Genomic DNA, 16211 nt, shown 5'->3' on the forward strand with positions numbered 1-16211 from the left:
ATTAGCTACACCGACACTCGTGATTGACTATTTAACTTCAAATTCCGTGATGAACGCCTTTCTAAACGGAGCGCGATGAATTCTACTTTGGCTTTTATTAAATTTCAACGGTCACTAAGCTGGATGTTTATTTTTTAATCGCTCGAGTAGCTTTTGTTGGGATAACTTACAGTAAAATTAAATTAAAAGACATAATAGCCTTTAAATAGTTTTTTTGCGGTTAAATTGTGCACCTAATCAAAAATCATGAATATGAACTTAGTCAAAAAGACTATCTATACACAGTATTTTCAAAAATTATGGAATGCTGATGAATTGAAGGTGAGGAAACCTGCATGCCTGAGAGTTCTCCATAATGATCGCAAAGGTGTGTGAAGTCTACCAATCCGCACATGGCCAGCGTGGAACTGTGGCCAAAACCCTTCTCTCTGAGAGGAGACCCGTGCTCTGTAGTGAGCCTGCGATGTATTGATTATGATGATGATGATGATTTTTGTCATTCATGTTATTTCATATTAGAGAATACCCTCGACTTCACCCGCATGGATTTAGGTTTTTGAAAATCCCGTGGGAACCTTTTTATTTTCCGGGATAAAATGTATGTAATGTAATGGAAATAGCCCATATCCTTTCCCGGGATGTAAGCTAACTCTGTACCAAATTTTATCAAAATCAGTTAAACTGTTGGGCCGTAAAAAGCTAGCAGACAGACAGACACACTATCGCATTTATAATATTAGTATGGATTGAATTGATTCCGTCGTGTCGTCGATGACCGCGTCCCCGACAGGGCGATGACCAAATTATTGGCGAGAACGAGTCCCGCCGGTCGCCGCCCAATCCTCTTGATCCGGCGAAAAACAAATCAATCAAGATAAAACTCTTTAATAACAAATTAACAATACTCGTATACCGGTATTTAGAGTGTATCAATTGGTAAAACAAGTTGTTAAGATTTATTAGTTGCATTTGTGTATTTTTTAGCCAATTTATTTCAATTTGTCGTCGACACCCCCCTTATCCGGGGAAACAGATTAATCAAGATATATCTCTTTAATTTTTGTATTAGGTAATTGATAAAACATGGTGCCGATTAGTCTTCTTCTATATATATATATAAAAGGAAAAGGTGACTGACTGACTGACTGACTGACAATAATATTTGACATTTAACCAACCCTGTCGCCTTTTAGTGCATCTTTTATCTGTGAACATCATGATAATCTATCTAAATATATAAAAGGAAAAGGTGACTGACTGACTGGCTGATCTATCAACGCACAGCTCAAACTACTGGACGGATCTGGCTGAAATTTGGCATGCAGATAGCTATTATGACGTAGGCATCCGCTAAGAAAGGATTTTTGAAAATTCAACTCCTAAGGGGGTGAAATAGGGGTTTGAAATTTTGTAGTCCACGCGGACGAAGTCGCGAGCATAAGCTAGTTATTAATAATGTTTTTGAATCTATTTCTTTCAAGGCAAAAATAATTGTCTACTGGTGATGCACATAAAATAACAAACAAAAAAATAAGAGAAAAATCTTTCATAAATCAAACTAACAATATTATTCGATATTATATAACTATTATTCGATACACAATATACAATATTATTCGATATTATATTATATAACTAACAATTTTATTTATTATTAAAACTTTAGAATGTATTTATAATTAGAACAAGTTATTAAGATTTACATACTTAAACATTATTAGATAGAAATTTTTCTATCGAAAAATAATAATTTACTCAACATACTAAAACTTTTTTTTTGTTTGATATTTCAAAGCTATCTGCAATCAGTCATTGAATGGACTTTTATCAGATTGTTATCCCTGCATTTACCCTAAAACTAAAAGCTTTAAATTATTTAAGTAAGGTACACTAAGACAATAGCATTTAATTGGTATTTCATATGTACAAATGAAGAATTCGCAAATCATAAGTTCATAGTTTATTTTAATTATGAAAATAAAAACAGAATGAACCCTACCATGCGGCGGCCATATTTCTTTAAAATGAGACCAAAAACCCCGCGCTAAATAGGGAGAGTCAAGCAACCAACGCGAACGTAGCAGTGTGATTCCAATTTCAAACCTCGTTATCGTGTCCGAAAAAGAACACGATATTCGAAAAAGATCTCGTAAAAGTTCGTATCGTTTAATTTTTTCAAAAATAGAACGTTATTTTTTTTTAGTCGCGTGTTCCGCAAACGGTGCACAATGGCTAGTGTTGCCAGTTACCATGGAGAGGCATTGTCCTTGCAACCCTTCGAAGTTCGAACTACATACTGAAGTGCTGAATCACCTCACTTCAATTAATATTGTTTAATGTATACAGATCCGACATCGTATTAGAAGGAATTATATCGTTCCGGCAGTCGTGGATTTGTTGATGGACGATAAACAACTTGCATCGGTGCTGTTTGATCGGGGAAAGAAGTAACATGACACGGAATAGCTACTAGGTATATACCTATTACCTACTAGTAAAGATGTGTTAAACCTTTTTTTTTACTGGACTGAAAAGTTTCAGTGAAAACTCAATAGTAAGTGACGCTGCCTAAGGATCGAAATTTGAATATTGGTAGTTAATTTGTGCATTACATTAAGAAGGTGGATCAACCCATCACCGGCTTTCTACAGAGCACAGGTCTCCTCTCAGAGTGAGAAGGGTTTAGGCTACCACGCTGGCCCAGTGCGGGTAAGCAGATTTCACACACTTTTGAGAACACAATGGAGAACTCTCAGGCATGCAGGTTTTCTCATGATGGTTTCCTTCACCGTAAAAGCAAGTGATATTTTCACATAATATTTTAATCCATACTAATATTATAAATGCGAAAGTGTGTCTGTCTGTCTGTCTGCTAGCCTTTCACGGCCCATCCGTTCAACCGATTTTGACGAAATTTGGTACAGATATAGCTTGCATCCCGGGGAAGGACATAGGCTACTTTTTATCCCGGAAAATCAAAGAGTTCCCACGGGATTTTTAAAAACCTAAATCCACGCGGACGAAGTCGCGGGCATCAGCTAGTAACTTAATAAAACGCACATAGTTCCGAAAAGTTAAAGGTGCGTGCTCATGATCGAACCCCGACCTCCTGATCAGGAGGTGGACCACTTAACCACTAGGCTATCACGGTGAAAGAAAATACTAAGATTTAATTTGACTCTACTATAATTTTAATATAATCAGTACCCTTATTATAAATGCGAAAGTGTGTTTGTTTGTTGGTTTTTCCTTCAAACATGTTGCAACGGTGCAACGTGATTTTTGCATGGGTATAGATGGACCTGGAGAGTGACATAGGCTACTTTTTATCCCGGAAAATCAAGGACTTCCCACGTGATTTCCACGCGGACGAAGTCGCGGGCATCAGCTAGTTAGATGTACGAGTACTTAAGTGCTACCACCTACCGAAGATCTTTAGAAGCGTTTAATCAAATGAGGAACTTTTACCTTACACAAACACACACATGTTTGCATGGCACAAACTTTTGTCATCGCCCAACCGATTCTGACAAACTTTATGGTGTGATTATGATTTTATTATGGACATCAAATTCTTCGTATGTCATAAAAAGTTTCATGACAATTTCAGTAAGTTGACGTAATTCTTTTGGACAGACAGGCAGAGCTTTACAGTAATCATCATGATGATCAACCCATCGCCGGCTCACTACAGAGCACGGGTCTCAATCTCGGGTGATTGAAGGACAAACCAACAAACAAATACACTTTCGCATTTATAATATGGGTACCTACTGACGTTAATAATATTGATAGTTAATTTCTTCATAATTCTTCTTCTAATTCATTATAAAACAACGTTTTGAACCAGAGACTATTTTCGTTGAACGCACAGACATAGACGATTAAAATTTGTACCTACTAGCTATTTATAGCAATCAATACAAGTCCAAATTTATTTTAGTAACTAGGTACCTAAGTACTTCCTAAATGATTTATTATCATTACGCAAATGCAAACGACAAAGGAAGATAGGCGCCACAGAAGCAATATTATGACAAGGCGATTATTATGTTACTCGATCACGAATTCAGCGGGAGCGTCCTTTTAAAAGGACGTTTCAAGCAGCGGCTACACAATAAACCCCCAAATTAGCGCTCGCGCGAATTAGCGCTGAATCCAAAGTGCGCGATTAAAGCGGGTCTACAAACTTACAAAGAGCCAATTCGAAAATGAACAACGTTATTTAAATTGAAAAAGGAACGCGCCGTGAATAAAACAATCTGTACAGTGCTCAGAATAATGAATATCGTGGAAGGAGTCTTAGGCAACGAACGATAAAATATAGAAGCCTTATAACGAAAGCTCTACCGTGGTGGGCGATGCATGGTACCTATTATCGGTTTCCTGTTTAAACTCAAAAATTGGAAAAAATCACCACTTACGCCCCATCTATAGTAACTATATCGAAAACTCTACCATGGTGGGCGTGGTGCATATCGTCGGTTTCCCGTAAAAACTCAAAAATTGGAAAAAAACACCAAGTACAGTTTACAACAACAACATAATAACGAAGTCCATAATAAAGAGTTATGGTAAACTTTACTTGATGATTTTAATGCAATTAATGAGTTCTTACAGTAAATTGATTCATACTCCACCTCAACGTCTTCATTTCGATTGTAACGCCGTAACTATCACTTTGAGTTGACCAATCATGGCAGTGGTCAATTTCGCATGACCCCGTACAAACCAATCCTGAGCTTATTGCAATTTACGCTAGTTTTAATAGATGGAAGTTACGTGTTCAATAGATGTGAATTCGTTACCTCTATTTTCGTATGTGAATGGGAAACGCATCTTCTATGATTTATCATTCGCTGGTCTTAGCTCAAAATTAGATACCGTGATAGAGAGGGTGTCATGAACTAGAGGTAGTGAATAGCTATCCTATCCTCATCCTCTCCTATCCCCAGTACAACCCTAGTATGAACTATGTTTTACGAACTATAGATTATGTATAGCTGAGATTGGGCGTTCGGATACTCGTAGAATAATATTTTTAAATTTGTACTTGTCTGTCACATTTCGACTACGTAATAGTGGACCTAGTGGATAATAAAAGGGTGAGTGAGGAACCAAGTTGAGAACTTTTTGGCCACAAGTAATAAGTAAGTACTTAGGTACCTATACTTATCTGTTTCACGTTCAAGTACTTCTACTATTTTAACGTTGAATTATCTGTTTACTTAAGTACCTACCTTAGGATACTTTTATGATTTTTTTCATTGATTTATTCATATTATCTATATCTATGTCACACTTGTTTGAACTTTGAAGCGATCAAAATTCGCGAGAATCTGAATTCAAAAATGGCATATTCTAAATTTAAATAACAAATCAGTGGGTGCGTCTGTGGCGTGCGTCGGTCATTGGACCGAACCGAATATATTTTTGTCTAGCTTCACCACTTACTACTGGACTGGACGAGGTTAAATAAAATTTTTTTTGGGAACTAGCTTATGCTTATACCTGCGAATGCAGCTGCGTGATTTAATAGGGTCTTGGACTGTAGTAATAAAATATTGTGATTTTTGTATGTAGTGGTAGTTTATGAGGATAGAGCTCATTGTTAAGAAGAATAATTGAAAAAAAAATGATTTTTGTTTATTTTTAACATAATTTTTAGCTGTAGGGAAAGTGAATAATGACGTCACAATGCGTAAACGACACATATTTTTGAATTTTTTAACATAAAAATATTTTCCAGCAGAATTAACTCTATTTTTATCTTGGAAAATTGAAGAATGTTGACTCAAAACTAAATATGGAATTAAAAAATTATTAATTTATTAATTAATAAGTAAAAGCATAACTATTATAACGTGAAACTTTATTACGTACAATAATTGATTCTATACAGTTTCATAAAACAAAATTAAAACATCTAAGTAGGTAGCTACTTAAATTGTACGATTACTTAAATTAATTGATCTTAAAATAATCAAGCATAAAAATTACACTTTGCGCACTTGGTTCGTAAAACTGAACTAAACCGCGTAGTAGGAATGCCGTAACTATCTAATAGATGGGCGATAAATCATAAAGCGGCATTTTATGACTTGATAACTGAACAAGCATTATATTGAAAAGCTTTACAGGACTCGTAAATGTTAAAAGAATATTTCTTTGAACGGCATTAAAAATAATTATTAAGTTTCTCCAAGATTATATCAATATCGTCCCAACTTACAATATACCTACCTCAAAGCAAAGCTACTTCTGTCATTTTGCTTATTATACAAAAATTAGAGAGTACAATATACCTAATACTATTCTGAACTCAGACAAAGGATCAAGGTGGACTTGTCGGACGCATAATATACCCGAAAGGGACAAAACAACAAAAGAAATCATACTTCGTAAGATAGGTTATGTTCATAATTTGCGTTCGCTACAACTGTTACAGCCGATACACACACAGCAATGCACCATAAATGGCATCTACACACCTTCAATACTAAATTTAAAACAGAAATCTAAATAAAAACTCGTAATATTCGCAATAAATTACTATCACAGAGGTTCGTTGGGCACAGATGACAACTGTGCCCAACAAAAAAAGCTAGACTATGATAAAGACAGATACTACACTTTGATCTTAGCCAAAAGGCCGAGAAGCGAAGCACAGCCACACACACACACACATCAACATATCACTGATTAACATACTAACAAATAGAATAAGATTAGGTATTAGAATAGATTCAGAAACTCTGTAAATAATATTAATTGATAAGGAAAATAAAGGCTTAATAATAATAATAATAATACCGTGTGGCACCGGCAGAGGAGAATGTTGCCACCCCTTTTCATCCCGTGGGTGTCGTAAGAGGCGACTAAGGGAATCGGGGAGCTGATTATTGTCAGCCAAGCCCCCCGAAATCTGGCGTGCTGGCCATAGAAACAGCCTCCTCGGGGACCCGAGTGGACCCCGAGTGATGTATCCACCACTCCCCCCCCCCCCCCTTTTAATGATGATGGAAAACAATGAAATGAATGTGCGAATAGGGCCGCTACCTGGGGGTCGCCAGGGCGCGCCTGGAGCTGGCGCTGGGCGTAGCAGCATACGGGCCGCCAGTACCACCAGTCGACCGGCACCACCACCTAGCCGGTCGACACATCCATCATCCCCACCAGATGGCTTGGCTCCGACAGGGTCCACCAGGGCCCAATCTTCGGCGCCCGCCGCTGGTGGTGTACGCCGCATGAGATGGACGTCTCTCATGAACGAGAATGTCATGCGTGCGTACTACAGGGCGACGGGAGGGGAAACCGGACGGACTGGCTACCGAGCGGCAATGTACCGCGAGTTCCTGCTGCTCGAGCCGAACTTAACTGTCACGGAACAAAACCTGGCAGACCGGGCTCGGTACATTCAGCGCTCGAACATCTTTAACGCTACCGAGCTCGAACGATTGCGACGTGAGGCTGTTCCAGAAGTGTCAGCACCAGCCACAGAGCAAATCGACTCCCAGGCGGTGCCTGTCCCCGTAGAGACGAATACCATCTCACAAGATTTGCCTATGGAGGAAGACACCGAAGGAACAGTCTCCCTGGATATAGAGCGGATGAGAGGGATTCTAGAAGAGGCGATTTCTGAAATCCGGAGCGCTCCTCTAGAGAATCGTCCGCGGCTCTCCCGACTCACGCTAAATGTAGCGACGCGGGATGTCATTGAGGCCATAAACAAAATGCTGCCTCAACATCTGGAAAGCAGCACTGGCCTGGGTGATACGGCTTCTATCCTCTTCGGCGCGGCGCTCGCTGTGCACCGATTTATCGGTGCCAAGACTCCGGGACCGGAGCGTGCTGCTGCTGCAAGGCGCAGCGCGGAACCGGCCTGGAAGAAGAGAATAGAACGCCGTATCACTCTGGCCAGAGTCCTCATTGGCAGACTGCAAAGCTTCAGGTCGGGCAATACTAGGCCAAGGATTGTGCGCTCTGTTAGAGTTGCGTTTAATGGGTGTGGGGTCAGGTTGGACCAGCCCAATATTGCGCAAAAGCTAACAGAGCGCATCGACGACCTGAAGCAGAAAATCGCTGCATGGGGGAACCGCATCCGACGATACTCGGAAAGAGTCGAGCGATTTCAGCAAAATCGCCTCTTCTTGAGTGATCAGAAAAGGTTCTACAAAAGACTGGAGTGCCCAGCAGTCTGCTCTACTTCTCAGCGACCAGACCTGGCCAACCTCGTCACTTTTTGGCGGGGTGTGTGGTCGAGGGAGGTGGAGCATGAGGAGGGCCCTTGGATTGCGGCGGTAGAGGAAGCATGTGCCTCAATAGAACCGATGAACCCGGTCGCCATCTCTGCGGAGGATGTAGCTGGTGCAGTAAGGCGGGCCCCGAACTGGAAAAGCCCGGGACCCGACGGACTGCATCACTACTGGCTGAAGGGTTTTTCGGTTTGCCATGCGACCTTGGCTCGACAATTTCAAGAGGCTCTTGAGCAGAGGGCACTCCCGAGCCTTTTCACTACTGGGATCACTCATTTAGCTCCAAAGTCCACCGATACCACTGATCCGGCTAAGTACCGTCCCATTACGTGTCTTACTACCATCTACAAGACACTGACATCCGTTTTAAGCCTCAAGATCTCCCGTCATGTAGACGAGAATAACATCATATCTGGGGCTCAAAACGGATGTCGGGGCGGTAGTCGTGGTACTAAGGAGCTTCTTCTCATCGACTCCGTTGCGGGCCAACTGGTCAAACGCAACCGTCGGAATTTCTCCGCTGCCTGGATCGACTACAGAAAGGCATTCGACTCGGTGCCCCATTCATGGCTCCTGAGGGTCCTTGAGCTGTACAAAGTCGATGGTACAGTACGAGACTTCCTCGGGGCATGCATGGGGCAATGGAGTACGATTCTGTGTCTCCATGGCGAGCGGTTGGCGGCTGCCGATGACCGGATAAGGATAGGAAGGGGTATCTTCCAGGGTGATTGTCTGAGCCCGCTTTGGTTCTGTCTGTCTCTGAACCCACTCAGCACTCTGCTGGAGGGTTCGGGGACAGGCTTTCAGTTTCGGAGAGGAGGAACAAAAGTGCCTCACCTTCTCTACATGGATGACCTCAAACTGCTGGCACCCAATGCCACCCGCCTGCAGGAGCTGCTGAATGTCACCACTGACTTCAGCAATTCCATCAGGATGGAGCTTGGGCTGGAAAAGTGTGCGGTCATGCATGTGGAAAGGGGACAGGTAACTCATTCGGCTGAGATGAGTCTCGAGCCGTCCACCATCAGAACCCTCTCTGAAGCCGAGTCATACCGGTATCTGGGCATGTCACAGTCGCTAGGGGTAAAAGAGACGGACGTGAAACAGTCTGTTTGCGAAGCCTTTTTTGGCCGTCTGACAAAAATCTGTAAAAGTTATTTGTCAGGCGCCAATAAAGTCCGAGCTTATAACGGCTGGGTCATGCCCGTTCTCATGTACACCTTTGGCGTGCTCAGATGGACTCAGACCGAACTTGACGCCCTGGACAGAAAAGTCCGCACAACTATGACTCTTTATCGCATGCACCACCCAAAATCGTCTGTGATGAGGTTGTATATCCCCCGGAAGTGTGGTGGTCGAGGCGTATTAAGCGTCAAGACCATGCATAACCGGGAGATAGCCAACCTCAGAACCTACTTTGAGACGATGAGGGGGTCCCCCATGCATAGAGAGGTCATAGAATGTGATAATGGACTCACCCCACTGTCCTTAGCCCAAACCGAGTGGCAGAAACCGGTGGTACTTAGCACCTCTGACCGGGAGGCCGTATGGAGGGAGAAGGAGCTGCACGGACGCTTTTTTAAAGCTCTTAATGAGCCACACGTAGATAAAAAAGCGTCCGTGCAGTGGCTGCGCTTTGGTGACCTCTTCGGGGAAACCGAGGGTTTTGTCTGTGCGATACAAGATCAGGTGGTCAAGACGCGGAACTACCGAAAGTACATTCTGAAGGATGGCACTCACGACATCTGTCGAGCTTGTCGCCATCCCGGCGAGTCACTCAGACATGTGCTTTCGGGATGCTCAGCGCTTGCCAACACTGAGTATCTGCACAGACACAACCAAGCAGCCAAGATCCTTCACCAAGAGCTTGCTCTGAAGTACGGTCTCCTGGATGAGAGGCTGCCGTATTACAAGTACACACCGGTGCCGGTACTCGAGCGCGACGGAGTCCGGCTCTATTGGGACCGGTCTATCATCACGGACAGGACTATTCTAGCGAATAAGCCTGACATCGTGGTGGTGGACCGGGCACAGTCGAGGGTGTTTTTGGTGGACATCACCATTCCGTATGACGAAAACCTCGTGAGAGCTGAGACGGAGAAAAAGCGCAAGTATCTCGATCTGGCTCACGAGGTTTCCGACATGTGGCATGTGGAGTCCACTGAAATCATCCCAATCGTCATATCTGCGAATGGGTTGATCCCAGTCAGCCTCGCTCACCATCTGAGGCGACTGGGGTTCCGTGGCAGTTCGCTCGCAGCCAGGATGCAAAAAGCGGTCTTGCTGGACTCGGCTAGGATAGTCCGCCGATTTCTTTACCTGTCGCCCTGACCCCCGGCCGTTTGGTCTCCCCTGCCGGGGTGTAATCCTCCGCCCGGTACAAATATGTATGTATGTAATGTTTATGTAGGTTTATTTATTTTTATGTATGTAAGTATATTATATTTCTTTTGGCTGTTATATATATTTATCTTGTACACGGGCGTGAGAGTAGATATATCGATAATAATAATAATAATGATAAAGACAAAAATGTGTGTCTTTATCACTCTTCAGAGCTTTACTATACACCTAGCTTGGTCTAACAAGGTATTATTATATTGATGCCAAGTCTCCTTGATCCTTAGTCTGAGATTCTAAAGAAAATATAAAAAATAGACTTTATACTTTAACGTAAGATTTTTTACACCTTTATTACCTGTTATCTCCCAAAGCCACCATGATCCTAACAAACGTTCCTCCCAGTGTTGAGGACATAACGCAGAGAAACTTTCAGCTTTTATAAAATAACGAAGGTCTGGCACGCGCTAGCTCTCTCTTTATTAATTCTTGTAAATAAATGTGTCATGTGTTGTGTTTTAATGCGTTTCAAACTTAGTTACAAATTAAGCACAAGGCGTAGATAGAGTAATACAGGTAGATACAGGAACGTTTGCTTTCTTATTCACACTAAAAAGAGAGCAAAGGTAATGTTACTAATGTGATAAACAGAGAGACAGCTAACCTATTTTTTGTCCCTTATCGTGTAACCGGTTTTTTTTCAAGAAAACATACAAGGAATGCAACTTTAGTTGCAAAACAAACCATGAGAGTTCGTGGCGTAATTGTATTTCTCATAAGTTATTTACTTGTTTTCACATAAAAAACGTTTAATACAAATATTGTTGATCGGTAAATACAAATTGACTACTAAACAATGGTAATAATTGTCGTGTTATTCATCGTTACGTCGTGCTATCGCTATCTCATACGCGGTTACACAGTACTTCAATCTACCTTTATTACTCTATCTACGGCACGATGTTCATACCCAGAGAATCAGTGCACTAATACCTACATATGTTTTGAACTCATTCAACCCTTTGGTGAGGATTCCCGCGCATTCTAACAACTAAGTAGGTATAGTCACTGTTTTATTTAGAGAGGCAATTCTCTACATTGTATTGGTACGCCGTTAAAATTCTTATTATATTATGCAAAACAACCTCTGCGACATAAGATTGGCAAAAGCATCATCATTGCAAATTTAAAAAAAAGTTTGACACTCTGCCCAAAAACATTGAATTTTGATTAACCTATTTTTTTCCCACCAAATATACTGTTAAAAATATTCATTAAAAATTTAGAAACGCATAGTTAGACTACTAATAGTACCCTTTTTATAATACATTGGCAAAAACACGACCTTTGCCTCACTTCAAATTTACTATAAAAAAAAGCTTGATACTCTGCCCAAAAACATGGAATTTTGATTAAACTATTTTCTCCCACCGATGCCATTAAAAATAATCACAAAAACTTTAGATTTAAGATACTTTAAACTATTCAAACTACCTAATAGTATTTATAATCTACTCCCACGAAGAAAAAAATTGTGACGTACCGGAAAGTCGGTGACCATTTTCTAACCCGCTATAATCCGGCTTTGAAAAATAGCTATTTCTAATCACCACATCGCATTAAAAACGTAATGTCCCCAGACCGGTCCCGCCGGTTGTGTCTTTTATTATATTTAATATATCATTCGACGTATCTACTGTTATATAATACATCAAAGCTTAATTTATCTGGTCAGAGAGGAGGTGATGACCATTTTTAAGTGTTATTTATCTGTTACAGAAATGGAGTTCCAAGTTTGAAATTAAAGGACAGATAGGCGCGCTCGTTCGTGTTGGAAAAACATGGTCAGCGTATCCGCACGATTTTTTACTTTTTTAATTACTTTTTTTTCTACAATTAAACTTTGAATTGATGGTTAATAGCAAATAAATCAAACTATTCCAAAAATTAAAACGTTTCTCGGTTAGATAAGTAGGTAGATTAAAAATGTTTTGTTTTCCTTTGACTGTCGAAATTATTTGGCCTGAAAAATCAAAATAACTAATCGCTATTTTACGGTAAGTAACTAATTTACCTCTTAATTAAGTTAATTATATCATTACGTAGCTTCCATTACCCACTTATAGGTACCTATTAACACAAAATTTTTGAATGAACGATACGTTATCATTCAAAAGTCGAATGTTTCAAGTTAAAATATATGGGTGTAGTTACTTCATTATATTATTATCTACAAGACTTCCTGAACAAGCTGTAAAACTTGAACGACTTAGGTGTTGCCAGACTTAAGAATTTAAAAAAAACGCGTATTTTTCTTATCTCTTCCTATCTTCATAATTGTAATGTTATTTAACAGTTTAAAAGCGGGTTGTTTTATCAAAAGTGAATGAATTCACCGGTTCAATATAACGGTATTATCTTACTGTTGGGAATAATGTTTACCAAATTTAATTCAGACATGGCAATGCCCGCCTTGCAAAACAAAGTTTGGCTGTATATTTTAAAGACAAATGCCGTATAAAATAGTAGAGATGTAGACTGCGACAAGGCTCTCTTGGCACTTGAATGACATTGACGGGGGCGCTGTTGGAGAACAAAGGGGGTGCAAAGGGGACACTTTAGTTAAGGGGCAACGTTAGTTCCGATTTTTGCCACGCGCCAAGATAGCCTTGTCGCACTGTACTTAATTTTTAAAACATTTTTTTTAAATTAGAGGCTGGAGTCACAGATTAAAAAATAAATTTAGTAAATATAACTAAAAAGTCACACATAAATCAATAAAAATATATAAAATTTTATAAAATCAATAACGACAGCCATCAAATCAGAAAGGATTTTTTTTATTTACGTTAGAAACATAGGTTTTTGTCTTGTACATTAGTTTTGCTATTTGATAATTCAGTTCTTGTTAATAAATAACAAGCTGTCACGACAAACAGAAATATGTAATGTAATTTTATGATTTTGCTTCTCGTTGAAAATCATATGTTATAAGATTGACTACAAAGAAATTCTTTTCTTGTTATGAAAATAATATGAACGAACTATTTTTGTCACAAGATTTTATATCGCCTACATTCTAACCTAAATAATTGTGAAGCAGAGGAGGGATATTAAATGAAATCGTACCTATATTTACTATTGTTTGTATTAAATTGTTTTTTTTTTAAATATATTTCAAGCAATAAGTCCCAGTTTAAATACAATAATACTTATTTAGTTTTTATTAGGTGGATCTAGTTAGATAGTTTGTATATAATATTATTTACATCAAAATATGATATTTTCAGATATTAGGTACTTTTTAATTGATAAAAAGGTTACTCCTTGGTTAAATCCTCTACTTATCTGTGAAAATCGCGTCGAAATAGGTTCAGCCGTTCAGAAGATTAGCCCGTTCAAACAGTTAAAACTTCAATTTTATTTATTAGTAAACATAGATTTGTTATAATTTTTTGTAGTGATTTTTCTTCCACGGTCTGCACCGGCTCAAAATATAACAAGAAACGCGTACCTACGTACCTAACTATTTTTAGTCGCTTAAGAAAAGAATAAAATTTATGTTTACATAGATTAGGTACTCTAGTGATGAATAAGCATCACATTATTATGAGAAGAGAATTCCCACTCACTTCCCAAAACACAAGATATATGACCAATATAAATTGATAAAAAACCTCGATAGCCCCTTATCGATGTTCATTTAATATTTTAGTGGGCCAGCGTAACGTATCATCGTCTAATAGTTGTGGAATTGATACCGTTATCGGAATATCCATCGTAAAATTTATGATACACTCTCGCATAACAATATTCGGACAAGTCTTTTGCAAATATAATTATGGGGGGAAATTTTCGGTTATTTTGTTGTGAACGCGCTATGGCAACACTGGGTGACAAAAGCATCGAAAGGGCTAGAACCTAGAGACTTGACGCTATTGAAAAAACAACCGCTCAAGTGCAAGTTGGACTCGCACATTAAGGGTTCCGTATCATCTTACTATAGAAAGCGCAAACCAGTATGATAATAATAATATCATGTTCGCTCCAACAGCTATACAACACAGCCAGCTAATGAAGAACAGCACCATCTATGATTTAGTATACAATATACATGTTATTTTTTCCTTTACCTACTGTGCTATAAGACACCTGCCCAATTTCATGATTCTAGGTCAACGGAAAGTACCCTGTAGATTTTGATTCCCTTGACGGGTCCTGAGAGACACGACAGACAGACTGACAACGAAATAATCCTTTAAGGGTTCCGTTTTTCCTTTTGAGATACGGAACCATAAACAGTTTAAAAAACTAGAATCTAAAAAATGGCAATACAAATCTATAATGCGCTAGATTCCACTGAAAAAATATAGGTACGCCTAAACATCGCAGACAAAAAATAAACTTAAATATACCTACAGCTGAAATCCAATTTATGCCTTGTTATTTGCACTTGTAATGAATATTTTTTATTACGTGCAAAATAGTGTATTTAGCAGATAAGCCTCAATTTATTACCTCCTTATTTTATTTTTTCTTTCCTTTCAGATTTGTAAACTAAATAGAATTAAGTAGGATGTGTTAATCATCTTGATTCTTATTGTATTAATTTTTTTAACTAAATGTTAAAAAGTTAATACAATAAAAATCAAGTTAATTTAATACAGTAGGTTATATTTAATAAAACGAAATTAATCACTAAAATATTAATTATTTTGAAATATAACTAGGTAGAAAATTTGCATTTAGACCCACGAATAACAATTTTAGACGTATTATATGCAAATTAAAGTTTATTAAATTAAGTAACCAGGTAAGTAGTAGGTAATTATTATTGTAATATTTTTAAAAAAATGACGTCTCTGTTTTATTTATTTTGATTCCCGTTTACTTAGAGCCATTATAAATGTTAGAATTAATATATTTTTCATGTTAGAAACCGGAAACGCATTTTAATTTTACTACGAGGCAAGTATAGTATTCTATGAATATATTATACCTAATACAAATTGTAATAAAATATTTAAAAATATATATTTAAGTGTGTAAAAATTTAGCACATGAGTTTAGTTATTGAGTTACACAGTACACTGCAGGCGAAAGATGTTAAAAAATATAAGTAAAAACCAAATTCTGCCTAGAATGCAATATTTTAAAGTCTACTTCCGCTTATCTAAATATATAAAAGGAATAGGTGACTGACTGACTGATCTATCAACGCACATGTCAAACTACTGGACGGATCGGGCTGAAATTTGGCATGCAGATAGCTATTATGACGTAGGCAACCGCTAAGAAAGGGTTTTTCAAAATTTAACCCGTAAGGGGGTGAAATAGCGGTTTGAAATTTGTGCAGTCCACGCGGACGAAGTCGCGAGCATAAGCTAGTCAATTCATACAATAAATAGATAAAAGTAGGTACCTAAGTAAACTTTAATTTGTTAATATATAACAAATTAAAGTTTACTTACCTACTTTTCAATTTTAATTTGCACAAATTAAAAAAAAAATGTTTTGTCCTAAAACCAAACAAGACATCTGGATGTCCAAATATGTATATTGTCATCTACTTACTAAGTTCCGCTTATCACGCTTTTATCGACACAGCACAAAATC

At 38.7% G+C, this 16211-nt stretch overlaps 1 protein-coding gene and 1 pseudogene across 1 annotated transcript in view; both read right to left on the reverse strand.

The window, feature by feature from the left end:
• hth (Meis homeobox homothorax) overlaps window positions 1-16211 on the reverse strand; it is a 527706-nt gene that overhangs the window by 498317 nt on the left and 13178 nt on the right. The window lies entirely within an intron of this gene.
• Window positions 6524-6664, reverse strand: LOC117990933 (U2 spliceosomal RNA; annotated as a pseudogene).

This window comes from Maniola hyperantus, chromosome 18 (assembly GCF_902806685.2).
Source record: "Maniola hyperantus chromosome 18, iAphHyp1.2, whole genome shotgun sequence".
Lineage (NCBI taxonomy): Eukaryota > Metazoa > Arthropoda > Insecta > Lepidoptera > Nymphalidae > Maniola > Maniola hyperantus.